This window comes from Haliotis rufescens, unplaced genomic scaffold (genome assembly GCF_023055435.1).
Source record: "Haliotis rufescens isolate VD_foot unplaced genomic scaffold, xgHalRufe1.0.p SCAF_13, whole genome shotgun sequence".
Taxonomy (NCBI): domain Eukaryota; kingdom Metazoa; phylum Mollusca; class Gastropoda; order Lepetellida; family Haliotidae; genus Haliotis; species Haliotis rufescens.
This window is the reverse complement of record NW_025963813.1, coordinates 10,148,176-10,164,678: the sequence shown is the minus strand read 5'-3', so window position 1 is coordinate 10,164,678 and position 16,503 is coordinate 10,148,176. Positions and strand designations below refer to the sequence as shown.

General features: G+C 42.6%; 1 protein-coding gene across 1 annotated transcript in view; it reads right to left on the bottom strand.

The window, feature by feature from the left end:
• LOC124139068 (pleckstrin homology domain-containing family G member 5-like) overlaps window positions 1–5,428 on the bottom strand; it is a 242,894-nt gene extending 237,466 nt beyond the window's left edge. The window contains exon 1 of the mRNA XM_048394169.1: window positions 5,354–5,428. The gene's annotated coding sequence lies outside the window, so the exon portion shown is untranslated. The remainder of the gene's footprint in view (window positions 1–5,353) is intronic.
• Window positions 5,429–16,503: the final 11,075 nt, after the last annotated feature.

The window sequence follows — 16,503 nt, the reverse complement described above, 5'->3', positions numbered from 1 at the left end:
AGAATTGAGTGTCACACATGGTTTGTTTGTTTGTTTGTTGTTTAACGCCGCACTCAGCAATATTCCAGCTATATGACGGCGATCCGTAATGTAATCGAGTCTGGACAAGACAATCCAGTGATTGACATCATGAGCATCTATCCACGCAATTGGGATCGATGACATGCATCAACCAAGTCAGCGAGACTGACCACCCTATCCCGTTAGTCGCCTTTTACGACAAGTATGGGTTGCTGAAGACCTCTTCTACCCTGGAATCTTCACGGGTCTCACACATTGTACCCATGTGGAGGAATCAAACCTGGGCCTTAGATGTGACATAAGGAAAAGCTTTAACCACAAGGCTACCCCACCAACTTCCTGAGGCAAGAGAGTTAACTGACTATAAAAGTCCAGTTTCCACCCTTGCCAAACTAGGCTGGTATTATGGAGTTTTGGCTGGACTAATGAGTCTATGCATTGTCCAATCAAAATCACGCAACGAAATTGAAATCCGGTTTGTAAACTGTCTTACAGATTTCGGTCGATTGCAGGATTTGCAAAGCATATGCACCGCCAACTCATTGTCAGCAGATATTTTCCAAGCCTTTTCATGTTTTTAATCAAGATGCTTGTGTAATTTCATGCACTTCATAATGTAAGACCTGTTTTATCACAAAATAGATCTTGATTATCGATCAGATCGTCTTGACTGGGTGCCGACATTTTGTTTGAAACAGATGCAAGTGATGGAATCTGATTGGTCCATAGGAGAGGCTAAGAAGGGACATAACTCATAATAACCACTGGTGGCGCTACGATCGAGGCCCGGAATTCCAGCCTAGTTTGGCAAGGGTGGAAACTGGACAGTTAACTCCCTTGCCTCGGGAAGATGGTACGGGTCTAATTTCTTGTCTACAAGATATATTGATAACAATATAACACACCATGAACATTCTGTACAAACAAGTTCTGAAGCAGTGCTTCAGTTGTTTTTGCAGGAATAAGTGTAAGTTGGATTAAACTCCACTTTTAACAGTATTCCAGTTATATCACATTGTGTCATCTTAATGTGGGAGGAAAGCCCGAAGTGATGTAGGTCTCAGACGTTTACTACTTTGGTGAAGCAGGTATGGTGCTGACAAACCTAGAAACCTAATCTACTCGAAGTGATGCAGGTCTCGGACGTTTACCACTTCGGTGAAACCCACGAGCACAGGTATGGTGCTGACAAACCTAGAAACCTAATCAGCTCGAAGTGATGCAGGTCTCAGACATTTACCACTTAGGTGAAACCCACAAGCATGGGTATGGTGCTGACAAACCTAGAAACATAATCAGCTCGAAGTGATGCAGGTCTCAGACATTTACCACTTCGGTGAAACCCACGAGCACGGGTATGGTGCTGACAAACCTAGAAGCATAATCAGCCCAAAGTGATGTGGGTCTCAGACATTTACCACTTAGGTGAAACCCACAAGCATGGGTATGGTGCTGACAAACCTAGAAACATAATCAGCTCGAAGTGATGCAGGTCTCAGACATTTACCACTTCGATGAAACCCACGAGCACGGGTATGGTGCTGACAAACCTAGAAGCATAATCAGCCCGAAGTGATGTGGGTCTCAGACATTTACCACTTAGGTGAAACCCACAAGCATGGGTATGGTGCTGACAAACCTAGAAACATAATCAGCTCGAAGTGATGCAGGTCTCAGACATTTACCACTTCGGTGAAACCCACAAGCACGGGTATGGTGCTGACAAACCTAGAAGCATAATCAGCCCGAAGTGATGTGGGTCTCGGAAGTTTACCACTTCAGTGAAAACCACGAGCACGGGTATGATGCTGACAAACCTAGAAGCATAAACAGCCCGAAGTGATGTGGGTCTCGGAAGTTTACCACTTCAGTGAAACCCACGAGCACGGGTATGGTGCTGACAAACCTAGAAGCATAATCAGCCCGAAGTGATGCAGGTCTTAGACGTTAACCACTTAGGTGAAACCCACAAGCATGGGTATGGTGCTGACAAACCTAGAAACATAATCAGCTCGAAGTGATGCAGGTCTCAGACATTTACCACTTCGGTGAAACCCACAAGCACGGGTATGGTGCTGACAAACCTAGAAGCATAATCAGCCCGAAGTGATGTGGGTCTCGGAAGTTTACCACTTCAGTGAAACCCACGAGCACGGGTATGATGCTGACAAACCTAGAAGCATAAACAGCCCGAAGTGATGTGGGTCTCGGAAGTTTACCACTTCAGTGAAACCCACGAGCACGGGTATGGTGCTGACAAACCTAGAAGCATAATCAGCCCGAAGTGATGCAGGTCTTAGACGTTAACCACTTCGGTGAAACCCACAAGCACGGGTATGGTGCTGACAAACCTAGAAACCTAATCAGCTCGAAGTGATGCAGGTCTCAGACATTTACCACTTAGGTGAAACCCACAAGCACGGGTATGGTGCTGACAAACCTAGAAACATAATCAGCTCGAAGTGATGCAGGTCTTAGACGTTAACCACTTCGGTGAAACCCACGAGCACGGGTATGGTGCTGACAAACCTAGAAACCTAATCACCTGGGTCACTGGGAATGAAAGGTTTCTTTCGTGCCCAAGGGAGGCAACTCTGCATAGTTTTTGCAGGAACTTACAGAAGTGAGTGAGTATGGTAATGACACGTGAGAGAGTGACTGAGTATGGTTTTACGCCACTTTTAGCAATATTCCAGCAATATCAAGGTCACACATTGTATCCATGTGGGGAATCAAGCCCTGTCCTTCAACGTGACGAGCAAACACTTTATCTACTAGGCTATCCTACCGCCCTGGAACTTAGAAGCACGACAATACATAATTGTCTCAAATGTAACTCATCGAAAATTAGGAGTCTTTTTGATGAATATTGTCGGACTGGGAAAGAATAAATCAATAATTAGATTTTCATCCCCGCCCTCCCACTAAACACCCGCGACTAACAGGATCGGGTGGTCAGGCTCACTGACTTGGTTGATGCATGTCATCGATCCCAATTTCGTGAATAGATGCTCATGATATCAATCACTGGATTGTCTGGTCTAGACTTAATTATTTACAGACCCCCGTCAAATAGCTGGAATATTGCTGAGTGCAATATTAAACGACAAAGCCTGGTGGTTAAAGCGTTTGCTCGTCACGCCAAACACCTGGGTTTGATTCCCCACATGGGTACAATGTGTAAAAGCCCATTTTCTGGTGTCCCCTGACATGATATTGCGGGAATATTGCTAAAAGCTGTGTTAAACCATACTCACTCACTCCTTCGGTGAATGGAACATGCATTTTATGAAATCTCTACCAAATGAAAGACTTATTTCTCTGTTTCTTTTAATTTATGCACAGATTCTGAGACTGGACAGTTGTGATACCCCATTGGTGAACAATCTCACCTGACCTGTAAATATCACTGTACACAGGTGACCAGCAATGGTAATTTTAAACCCTTTGATAAATTACAGCTGTATCACAGTAGCCTGAGCAACTTATTATGGACCACACAAACCAGAGGCTGATGGCATGAGGTTGTCAGGTTGCCATAACAACCACTTGAATCACAATCGATCAGATTATCTTGACTGGGCGCCGCCATTTTGTTTGAAGCAAATGCATGTGACACGAGAGGTGGAATCTGATTGGTCCATGGGAGAGGAGGCATAGAAGGGACGTAACTCGTAACAACCACTGGCGGCGCTACAATCGAGCCCAGGAATACCAGCCTATTTCGGCAAGGGTGGAAACTGGACTTTTTTAGTCAGTTAACTCTCTTGCCTCGGGAAAGATGGGCTTGATCATTTGTTGATAATGCTTCCCCACTGAGATACCATTCTGCCTTAAACTTGGGTATCCAACTCAGACACAGCATACTGACTCCGAGCCGACCAGTCCTTTTATTCCCTTTGATATCAAGCACCAGGCAGAGTAACAACATGTACCATCTTTAACATCTTTTATTGCTATCTAGTTCTTGATGATGTTGGTATCATTAGTGGCCATAAATCTGCCATCAAGTTGATATTTAGGAATGTTTGTTTGTTTGTTTGTTTGTATTTAGTTATTGATGATGTTGATATCATTTGTGGCCATAAATCTGCCATAGAGTTGATATTTAGGATTGTTTGTTTGTTTGTAATTATTTATTGATGATGTTAAAATCATTTGTGGCATAAATCTGCCATAGAGTTGATATTTAGCATTATTTGTTTGTTTGTTTTTAGTTATTGATGATGTTAAAATCATTTGTGGAATAAATCTGCCGTCAAGTTGATATTAAGGATTGTTTATTGGCTTGTTTGCAATTAGTTATTGATGATGTTGGTATCATTAGTGGCCATAGATCTGCTGTAGAGTTGATATTTAGAATCATTTGCATACAAACTCATCTTGTGCGATGGTGATATTGCTTTTTTGACATTTTGACAGTTTCCACTTGATTTAACGGTAAATTATAATCCTAAGGGCTGAAATCATTAATATACTGGAGTTAAAAAAAATGCTAGGACTAAAAATAAGAAAATTCTAGTGGGGGAAAATAATGTTGCCTTTAATTTTACACCCCCAAAACTTAAATTCAGAAACATAGAAATATTACAATATGTGCAATTTTTTTTTTTTTTCTATGCACTTAAGATTTTTTTATGCATGAGAATTACTTAAAAGTCGTTTTTATATTTTAAAAATAATCAATTAAATACTTCATGTTGATCATCACTATCATTTAATAAAATACTAACAAGGTGTTTATCATGTTTATGTACAGCTGATTTGTTATTTACAGGTCACGATCAACATTTGTTAATTCAATTATCAAAAATGCTGTGTAGGTTTTGTTGACGAATGTTCTAAAACTACAAGGTAATTATGGTACAAATAATTATCCTGCTCCAGGCTAAGAAGCACCTGAAATCTCATTTCATCTGATTTAAATCTGACTAACATGCATGAATAACTGTGACCTATTTTTAGCTTTCATGAGCATTCAACTTCGTAGCGATTACCGTGCATGACAAAGTTGATATATCATAAGCATATTCATATCTTGAATACAACAGGCAAATATTTATATCTGATGACGATATCTTGTCATAAATATGTAACATTACAGCTAAATCATTCAAAACAATACGTGAAATTGTTTCTCAAACGCGCCTAAATCGTATGGATTTAGAGATAGCATAGCGAATATTCACCGGTTGGGAAATAATTTATAGCACAGTATGTTCACACGACAGGTGCCCGTTTTAAACTAAAGGTATTTTTCATTTCTCGTGGTACTGATAAAGAATGACTTTAAAAGACTTATTGTCAGATACAACATGACTCTTGTACTCACCTGATTGTATCCTGGTGTTACAATGACAACACAAGAAATTCACCGGGTAATGTTATAAATCCAAGTCGGCGGTGTCTATTTACAACGGAAGTTTCGAGGTTTTCGTGACGTCACAGGTCGTGACCAGTGACGCGGAAAGAGTACTGTCGTCCCCACTCGAGAAGGCGGTGGTGGACATTCTTGAGTGTAATTTGATCGCATGTGTCCACTTTCAAAGTGCTTTGGTGTTTAAACGTTGTAAACCGCCAACGTCTGCGACAGGAATGTGTATAACAACAGCTCGGTTATATTAGCTACACCGGATCCCACCCTTTACATTTCACTCCCACCTGTAAGTGTTTCTATTTGACACTTATTGTGGCAGGTTGATTTTCTTATTTCACACTTTCACCTATCGGGTCTGGCCAGACAATCCAGTGATTGACATCGAACCACGCAGTTGGTATACGATGACACGCAGTCAGCCAAGTCATCGAACCTGACCACCCGATCTATTTTGTCGCCTTTTAGGTAGCTGGTGACCTTTATCCCCACGAGATTTAACAGAACACACACACACACACACACACACACACACACGAACACACACATCGTAATCGTATTTTTAAAAATTAATATTTTCATGCCTTTGGAACATATTTTTTATGATGAACAGAGACACATAACAAATGCTAGATTTGAGAGGAGAGGAAATATTGTCACGAGTGGCGGAGCCACGAGTGACAATATCTCCTTTCCCCCCGTTACGAGATAGGAATATCCTATATTTTTATATACTTGTCTACCGGAAAATTAAATCATCTCATTACAAATGTAAAAACTTGAAACGTAAATTCTCTCAACCTAACACACAGGGACGGTTCACCACCCCTTGTATTTGCGACTTAAAAATGGGTTCGTGTTTACAAAATCTTAAAAAATATAAACAAAAGTATCAAATACCCTATGTATTTAGGGTCACGAGAATTCTGTTACTTACATTTAGATTTGATTATATACAAAATATTCTTGAAAACTAAGAGACCGCTGTTTGAAAGCGCTGGTCAAGGAACAAAAATGGCGCTTCGCAAGTCGAACAGTCTCGATTGACAAGTTAAATGAGAAATTTACAGTTTATAAGGAAACATTTTTGAGAGAATAATATACGACAAGAAGTGATATTAACTCCAAAAATGACAATCTGTCATTATTTTGCCTTGTCAAAAACGTAAAAAAAGGACGTCACCAGTTTGTGTACGGGCGAGGACACTTTCGATAAAGGGAGATAATATAAGGGGAGGTAACTCTTGTATGACAAAGTGTTATGTTCACTGCAATGAAAATATCACTTTTCTAAACTTCAGAAAACTCAGACTTTCGCGCTGAAGTATATAAAACTCTTTCTAAGGAAAGTACAATTTTCTAGTACTTTTGGGGGGGGGGGGTTGAATCCCATGCGGGATTCGAACCCACACTCTCAGAGTGCGGTAGTCTAGATCACGTATTTTGTGTACCGCTCTGTTTGTACTTTGACTGAGAAAGTGTTATCCCAAATATAACATTTGTTACATTTGACCTCTTTCTAAATGGCATTGTGTATTCATAACATAACATTCACTGTGTATGCACATACGTTGCTCAATTCCTTAGAGGGTCAATTGAATAAAACATATTTTTATCAGGCTTGGTGCGTTCGCATTAATTTGTAAAAACAAAGTAACTACACAAGCTCAACAAGAGATCTTGTGATATTCTCTGAAAAAGGTGAAGGGTATTGGCTGATGAAACTGAGAATGGGATATACGCATGGAATAGGGCTAGGGTTTTGTTATATTAATTATATGTTCCGAGTTCTGTACGAGAGACTAGGCATAGGGCATTTCGAAACACTTAACAGTAGTACATTAATTTCCGCTTGATAACCCTTGAAGACCTGGGTTATATTTGATCTACAGCAACTCATGCTTGTCCTAAAAGGCGACTTTCCTTGTAAGAAGTGGTCAGGCTCGCTGACTTGGTTGATGCATGTCATCGTATCCCAATTGTGTGGATCGATGCTCATGATGTCAATCACTGGATTGTCTAGTCCAGACTCGAATATTTACAGACGGCCGTCATTTTGCTGAGTGAGGCGTTAAACAAACAAACATTAGTCGGCCAACAGGATTATAGTGACGGTACAGGTGTGTTGGTCATAGTCAAGTTACAGTAGTCCCTTAAAATAGTTTCAGCGTTCAATGATGTAAGCGATTTACGATGAGTCATAAATATTTCACTCAGATAAAGGTTTGATTTATATCCACGCACCTGTGGGAGGTCATATATGATAACACCGTGACCATTCAGCCTCGTTGTTATTGTGCATTACAAAGCTGACATCTTCATACAATTGTATTTATACACACGCTATCAATCATTCACGCACACACACGCACGCAAACACACACAAACTTGGGTTTGGTAAAAAAAAATGTGTTGTGAAAAATAAATATTGGGCTCCTCCTCTCAGAGATGTATTGTTTGAAGCAGAGACCGAGAAAATATCATTTTATAACAAGAATACCACCCACCCACGCCACGTATTGCCCTTCGAGGCGTAAAACAACATTCACTCAATTATTTCCAACGACAGTCGTCAGAATCAGGCCTTAAGCATACGCTGCTTCAAGCAAGGTAAGCGAAATGGCGGCACACAGAATGCGAAATGGCGGCACACAGTAAGCGAAATGGCGGCACACAGTAAGCGAAATGGCGGCACACAGTAAGCGAAATGGCGGCACACAGTAAGCGAAATGATGGCACACAGTAAGCGAAATGGCGACACATAGTAAGCGAAATGGCGGCACACAGTAAGCGAAATGGTGGCACACAGTAAGCGAAATGGCGGCACACAGTAAGCGAAATGGCGGCACACAGTAAGCGAAATGGCGGCACACAGTAAGCGAAATGGCGGCACACAGTAAGCGAAATGGCGGCACACAGTAAGCGAAATGGCGGCACATAGTAAACGAAATGGCGGCACACAGTAAGCGAAATGGCGGCACACAGTAAGCGAAATGGCAGCACATAGTATAAGTGAAATGGCGGCACACATTTCTGTATAAGTTGGTTGATATATTATCTATTTCATTGTGAGATTAACAGAAGCTCCTTTTTGATAGTTTCCTTAATGATGTGTATTTGTGCGTGTGGGTGATACTCGGGTTATTTTTAAACACTATTGCATTCATCTTCTCAAAGTTAAAGACCGATATATGTTTATCTGTCACATATTTGACCACAGGCTATATTAGCAGGTACACAACAGGGTACATTGCTCGGGGCTCTTTCACCATTTCGACTTCAAAGTAGATAACGGCAGGTGTGATTGTGTCTTTGTGCTGACGAATTCAAAAGTCAGATAATTGTTGTGTATTTGTTATCATAGTAAACAACTCTCTATTCAGCTGAGCTGCGTTTCAGTTCGGGAAACTCGAATTCAAATTTAATGCATAGAATTTATAATAAATCCAACACAAAGGTCAAGTCAACTGAACCTTATCATCCCCCAAAGAGACGCTGTGTTATTGTGAGTGAGTGAATTGGGTTTAACGCCACTTTTAACAGTATTCCAGCTATATCACGGTGTGTCAGCTTAATGTGGGAGGAAAGCCCGAAGTGATGCAGGTCTCGGACGTTTACCACTTCGGTGAAACCCACGAGCACGGGTATAGTGCTGACAAACCTAGAAACATAATCGGGGCGAACCGGGATTCGAACCCACAATCATAGGTTTCTGGCGTGCCCAAGGGACGCAATTCTGCACAGCGCCCCCTGTGTTATTGTGAGTGAGTGAATTGGGTTTAACGCCGCTTTAAACAGTATATTCCTGTTATATCGCAGTGATGGAGATCTCTGTGGTGAAACCCAAGAACATGTATCTGGTGCTGACAAACCAAGAAATATAATCAGACCGAACCAGGAATCGAACCCACATTCTTAGCCTCCTGGCTTGGCCCACAGATGCAACTCAGTCAGGTATTGTAAAACATACATTCATATTTCAGCCATACATGAATGACTAAGCATTTTAGTCACTTAACGACATGACTAGAAAGTATTAGTCATGTCATGAAGTGACCCATCTCACAGTCTAACAGGGGCGGTGGGGTAGCCGAGTGGTTCAAGCGTTCGCTCGTCACGCCGAAGACCCAGGGTCGATTCCCCATATGGGTACAATGTGTGAAGCCCATTTCTGGTGTCCCCCGCCGTGACATTGCTGGAATATTGCTAAAAGCGGCGTAAAACCATACTCACTCACTCACAGTCTGACAGTAACAAAAACTACGAGGCAAAAGAAAGCATACACTTGAAAATTGGATTTGACCAAAAATGTCAAACGTTATCAAAACGTTACTAGACTGAAACAGTCGCCGAAACACTGCAAACATAAGACCCGAGACACAACTGTTTTCAACCTGTATCAAATACATTTACTACCATCGAATAACCATTTATTGTTTTAGCTTTTTGTCACCATCAACCATGGGTGTATACTTTCTTTTGCCCGGCAGTTTATATAGAGTACACATTTCAAGTCGGTATTATTACAGTGCAAGGTTAAGTGGGACGAGTTCACCTGAGCGTTCAATGTAATAAAATCATACCTTGACAAGTTGTCAATTATTATACTAAAATTTAACCAGAGTGTGACACACTTTTCTGTTCCCCGGAACATAACTGAATTGTACTTTCACAGTGGAATAGAACCTCGCTGGCTTCAATGTGTTCATGGTGGATGGGTCACATCTGTCATACAAGAAGTGAATACGGCGAATGGCAATCAACAGTGCTCAAGTCATGCGACAAAAGGTTTGAAAAACCCGAGACTTGATATGAAGCAGAGCTGAATGTGAGAGCACCGCCTACCCCTGCCGCGCTGAGGTGCGAGCTCAAAGTAGGGTAACCTAATTTTATTATTGTTGTTTAGCGTTAGTCTATGGTTCCGCAATTCGCAATGCCAAAGTACACCCTTATATAGGTGAAATTGGCTTTTTTTGTAAAGTAAAGAAAAGTTAAATTTGATTGATTAAAATTATATTTTTTTATTTAGGTTGGCAGTAAAGGTGTTGTTTGTTTGTTTTTTAACGCCACACTGAGCAATATTCCAACTTGCGGCGGACTGTAAGTTATCAAATCTGGACCCAACAATCCAGTGATTGACATCATGAGTATCGATCTACGCAAATGGGATACGATGACATGCATCGACCTACTCGGCGAGCCAGCCAACCCGATCCCGTTAGTCGCCTCTTACGATAAACATGGGTTTCACGGGATGCGGAAAAGTACAATCGGTAAGGAGAAACGGAATAAAAATGAACGGTTGCATTGAACACGTCTTAGAATATGTTTATAGATTCTGCCTGAAAAGAGTGCGTCAGGCGTGGCCAGCGCGAGACGCCTTCCTGTGTTTACGTTCACTCTGCCTAACACCTGCCAACACGAAATTGTCAAGCTGGGCCCAGGTGCTTTATTTATTTGTTTGTTTGTTTGTTGTTTAACGCCGCACTCAGCAATATTCCAGCTATATGACGGCGGTCTGTAAATAATCGAGTCTGGACCAGACAATCCAGCGATTGACATCATGAGCATCGATCCACGCAATTTGGATCGATGGCATGCTTCAACCAAGTCAGCGAGCCAGACCACCCGATCCCATTAGTCGCCTCTTACGACAAGCATGTTCGCCTTTTACGGCAAGCATGGGTTGCTGAAGACCTATTCCACCCCGGATCATCACGGGTCTCCAGGTGCTTTAAGATGGGCTTAAACCTGAAGATATGTCCATTCCTCTTACTGGAGGCGGTTGGGTAGCCTAGAGGTCAAAGCATTAGCTCGACACGCCGAAGGCCCGGGTTCGATTCCTGACATTCGTACAATGTGTGAAGCCCATTTCTGCTGTCCCCCGCCATGATATTGCTGGATTATTGCTAAAAGCGGCGTAAAACCAAACTCAATCACTCTTGCTTGTTGGACTGCAAAGCTCCATAAAAGTCCGTACAAAGAGATATATATTGCAGAGTCCAGTAATTATACCACCAAGTCCCTGTCTAAAAAATTAACCATACACCGAGAAAAAAAGTCTTAATTAGGGGCGGTGGGTTAGCCAAGTGGTTATAGCGTTCGCCCGTCACTCCGAAGACCCGGGTTCGATTCCCGACACCATTTCTGGTGTCCACCGCCGTCATATTGCTGGAATATTGCTAAAAGCGGCGTAAAACCATACTCACTCACTCACTCACTTACTTAATTAGTGAAAGAGGCCAGAAAGGTTAGGGGTAGAGAGCCTCGAAGATGATTCAAGAACAGGAAGATCATCAACTGCCACCACTAAGGTAAATGTTGACAAAATACATGATATTAGCATGGGTGATCACCGTGCCAATACAATAGGAATTTCTTGTGAGAATTGAGAACATCGTGAGGAATGACCTAGACTGTGTTCTGACTCATGATCAGAAAAGCTCCAGGTTCATCATTTCTTGTGGGAATTTACGCCAATCAAACTGATTTTGATGAGTTATTTGTAACCCTGAATTAACCTTGGGTTCACCACTATCAGCCACCGACTAAACAACAGTCAAAGAAGTGGAAACATCTTCTCATCCGATTAAGACAAAGTCTGTTCCATCAGCTGTTGAGATGGTTTTGTTTTTCTGGGATTCAAGGGAATCCTTCTGATGGACTACGTCCCGAAAGGTCGACCATTAATGGTCAATATTATTCTTATCTGATTCGGCAACTTCGTGAGAACATAAAGGCTAAATTTTGTCGAATAGTCTGTTGTTTCACCCGGATAATGCACTTGTGCACAAGTCAGTTGTCGCCGTTATTGCAATGCAAGGCTTTGAATTCATTGAAAACCCTCCGTATTCACCAGACTTGGCACCAAATTTCAAAGTTCAATCCTTTCCCAAACTCGAGGAAAGAACTGACTGGCAAGCGTCATGCTTGATTACGTCATTTCTGCTGAATAGCACTTTATACACCATCAAGTGAGTGAGTTGGGTTTAACGCCGCTTTTAACAGTATTCCAATCATATCGCGGCGTGTCAGCTTAATGTGGGAGGAAAGCCCGAAGTGATGCAGGTCTCAGACGTTTATCACTTCGGTGAAACCCACGAGCACGGGTATGGTGCTGACAAACCTAGAAACATAATCGGGGCGAACCGGGATTCGAACCCACAATCACAGGTTTCTGGCGTGCCCAAGGGACACAACTCTGCACAGCGAATCGCGGCACCTTAGACGACTGGGCCACCCGTGCCCCCTACACCATCAAGAGGGAGCACTCGACATCAGTGTGAGCCAGGCAAAAACAGCGTTGTTGGCAGATTTAAGTGGACCTCGAAGGGGATTATTTTGAAAAATTAGTCCATAGTTCGGCCCACAACGTTTGGTCCACCCCTCGTATATAGTCAGCGAGTGAATGAACACTCAGTGTCAGCTTTATGAGAGAGGAACAGCTTTAAGTAGAGGTGATCTCCTCAACGTCATTGGGATCCATATAAAGTGCTGACAGACCAAGGGCTTAGCTTGTACATACAAAGTATAGGGCACAAGTTATGTAAACTTAAATTTAATGATTAAAGCGAAAGAAAAGAAACAGAGAAACGCATTTGCATTAACATTACTGACTCAAACCTCTTTGTTGTCTTTATATATGCTACTCCAAAGAAGAACACCTGATTTTTTTTTTATATTACTATAGACCGCCTCCGTGGTCTAATGGTAGAGCGTCCTCCCGGAGAGTGGAAGGTCCGGGGTTCGATCCCCAGCCGCGTCATACCAAAAGGCGTTTAAAGATGGTACTTGTTGTTACCCTGTCTGGCGCTCGGCATTAAGGGGCTAAAACAAGGACTGGTAGGCTCGGAGTCAGTATATACTGTGTCTGAGTGGGGTATTCTTGTTAAACTGCGGCATGGTATCTCAGTGTGCTAGCACTATAAATCGGCATCAGTCCGGACTAGTACAAGCAGCCACACACACATACACGTGCATGCACGTCGCTATATAAGTGCAAAAATCTTGGACTGACGTTAAACTCCATTTCACCTCACCTCACTTATATTACTATACTTAATCTATCATCCCGTGAAGGAATCGGGTGGTCCTTAACTTTCTTTGAGTCGTATATATGGATGTGTGTGTATATTGATAAAGATGTTTTCGTTGACATCATTAGAGAAATCTGATACACCAACTGGCATCAAGTTTATATAAACATGGCTGGTATCTTTCACGTAGACAATTGTTGGTTTATCAGTTCGCTCCTGGCTAATATAGAGATGGACATACAATAAAAAAACGTTACATGAGGGAGTGAGTGAGACTGGTTTTACGCGGCTTTTAGAAATATTCCTGCAATGTCACAGCGGGGGAACCAGAAATGGGCTTCACACCGTTATATCAGTATTCATATACATTCGTATAAATCTTTTCTAAATAAATAATTATAAAGGTACTGTTACTATGTCTTAAATTTTAATATATAATGTTAATGTGAGAGATTTGGTGGAATTGTATCTATGCTTAAACTAAAATTAAATCGAGGAAAGGTTTAAACAATTTTTTGTTGAATGGGTAATTTATTCTACAATTCAAATAGATGATGGTGCAAACGATGATTCACATACTGGGGTACGTTTGTTTGTTTGTTCCGCAATATTCCAGCTATATGACGGCGGTCTGTAAACAATCGAGTCTGAACCAGACATTCCAGTGATTGACATCATGAGCATCGATCAACGCAATTGGAATATGATGACATGCATCAACCAAGTCAGCGAGCCTGATAACCCGACCTCGATACAGGGCCCACTTGCACAAAGCGATCTTAGCGCTAAGATGATCGTAATTCCCATACTTTAACATAGGCTTACAATAGTTGTAGCGCTAAGATCGCTTTGTGCAAGTGGGCCCTGGCCTCTTCCGACGAGTATCGGTTACTGTAGACCAAATCTAACACGGATATGCAAGGGTTCGTAATGCACTGAACTTTGGCCAACAGCGGATTAGATTCGTATGTGCGAACACTTGCGCCACATACACTGGTTATACACACACATGCTTGTGCTTTGCTTAGTGAAGGGAGCGTTTGTTTGCTCGTCGCATTAGCGACCTTATATTATCTGTAATCGTGAAAATATACCGCTCCCCTCCCAAAACCACGCAAATGGCCGCTTTGTCAACATGATATACACTACTGTTCAGAACAAATTCCCCCGGCCGACAGGACTCTAAATTCTACCGTACAGTTTGCGATCGAGGGGAAGGACAAGCATTCCACACACACGGATCCCGCGAAGTATTCGCGCTACAGTCGTGATCGAGGGGAAGGACAAGCATTCCACACACACGGATCCCGCGAAGTATTCGCGCTACAGTCGTGATCGAGGGGAAGGACAAGCATTCCACGCACACGGATCCCGCGAAGTATTCGCGCTACAGTCGTGATCGAGGGGAAGGACAAGCATTCCACACACACGGATCCCGCGAAGTATTCGCGCTACAGTCGCGATCGAGGGGAAGGACAAGTATTCCATACACACGGATCCCGCGAAGTATTCGCGCTGCAGTCGTGATCGAGGGAAAGTACAAGCATTCCACACACACGGATCCCGCGAAGTATTCGCGCTACAGTCGTGATCGAGGGAAAGTACAAGCATTCCACACACACGGATCCCGCGCAGTATTCGCGCTACAGTCGTGATATATTATCTGTAATCGTGAAAATATACCGCTCCCCTCCCAAAACCACGCAAATGGCCGCTTTGTCAACATGATATACACTACTGTTCAGAACAAATTCCCCCGGCCGACAGGACTCCAAATTCTACCGAACAGTTTGCGATCGAGGGGAAGGACAAGTATTCCACACACACACGGATCCCGCGAAGTATTCGCGCTACAGTCGTGATCGAGGGGAAGGACAAGCATTCCACACACACGGATCCCGCGAAGTATTCGCGCTACAGTCGTGATCGAGGGGAAGGACAAGTATTCCACACACACACGGATCCCGCGGAGTATTCGCGCTACAGTCGTGATCGAGGGGAAGGACAAGTATTCCACACACACACGGATCCCGCGGAGTATTCGCGCTACACTCGTTATCGAGGGGAAGGACAAGCATTCCAGACACACACGGATCCCGCGAAGTATTCGCGCTACAGTCGTGATCGAGGGGATGGACAAGTATTCCACACACTTGTACTGTGTACTGTAAATCTTTCTGGTATTGTTAAGTAACAATGCTAAAATGCCGATAATGAGTTTTCCATGGAACCTTTATACGTTACACAATAGAGTATGAATCGGAATAATATCACATAACCATATAACCTTTTGTAGCCATATTACTGTGTCAACAGGTGCGTTAATAACACGTTATATTAAAGGTTCCATAGACATATTTGATTTTGTAATTCACTGTACTTTGTAATCCATTTTCAAACAATTTTCAGTGGCAAGAGCCGCAGTATGCACAATCCACAACGCCAAGATAAAGTTAATGTTGCTCTGTGCCACCGTCAAGGATTATGCGGAGTTACGTCCCTTAGGCGTGCAAGTAACCTGAGATCGTGGGTTCGAATCCAAGACTCCCCTTGATTATATCCTAGTTTTGGCAGCAGCAACTTCAGGCTTCCCCCCAGCATGTTGCTGCCACGCCGTGATGTAACTGGAATACTGGTACAAGAGGAACGCGAAACCAAATAGTCCATTCTATTGGGGGCGGTCGGGTAGCCTAGTGGTTAAAGCGTTCGCACGTCACGCCGAAGATTCCCCACATGGGTACAATGTGTGAAGCCCATTTCCAGCCGTGTTATTGCTGCAATATTGCTAAAAGCGGCGTAAAACCACTCACTCACTCACTCACTCACTCCAGTCTATTAAGTTTTGTAAACAGATGAGTAGACCAAACCCGAGTCCAGTCTATTAAGTTTTGTAAACAGATGAGTAGACCTTAGAAATATTCTATGCTGTTTCACGTAACTTCATAACAGCATATACCAAAAGACGTTTAAACAGCATTTGTTGTTACCTTGCCTCGCGCTCGGCATTAAGGGGCTAAAACAAGGACGGATCGGCTCGGAGTCAGTACACTGTGTCTGAGTTCGGTATTCATG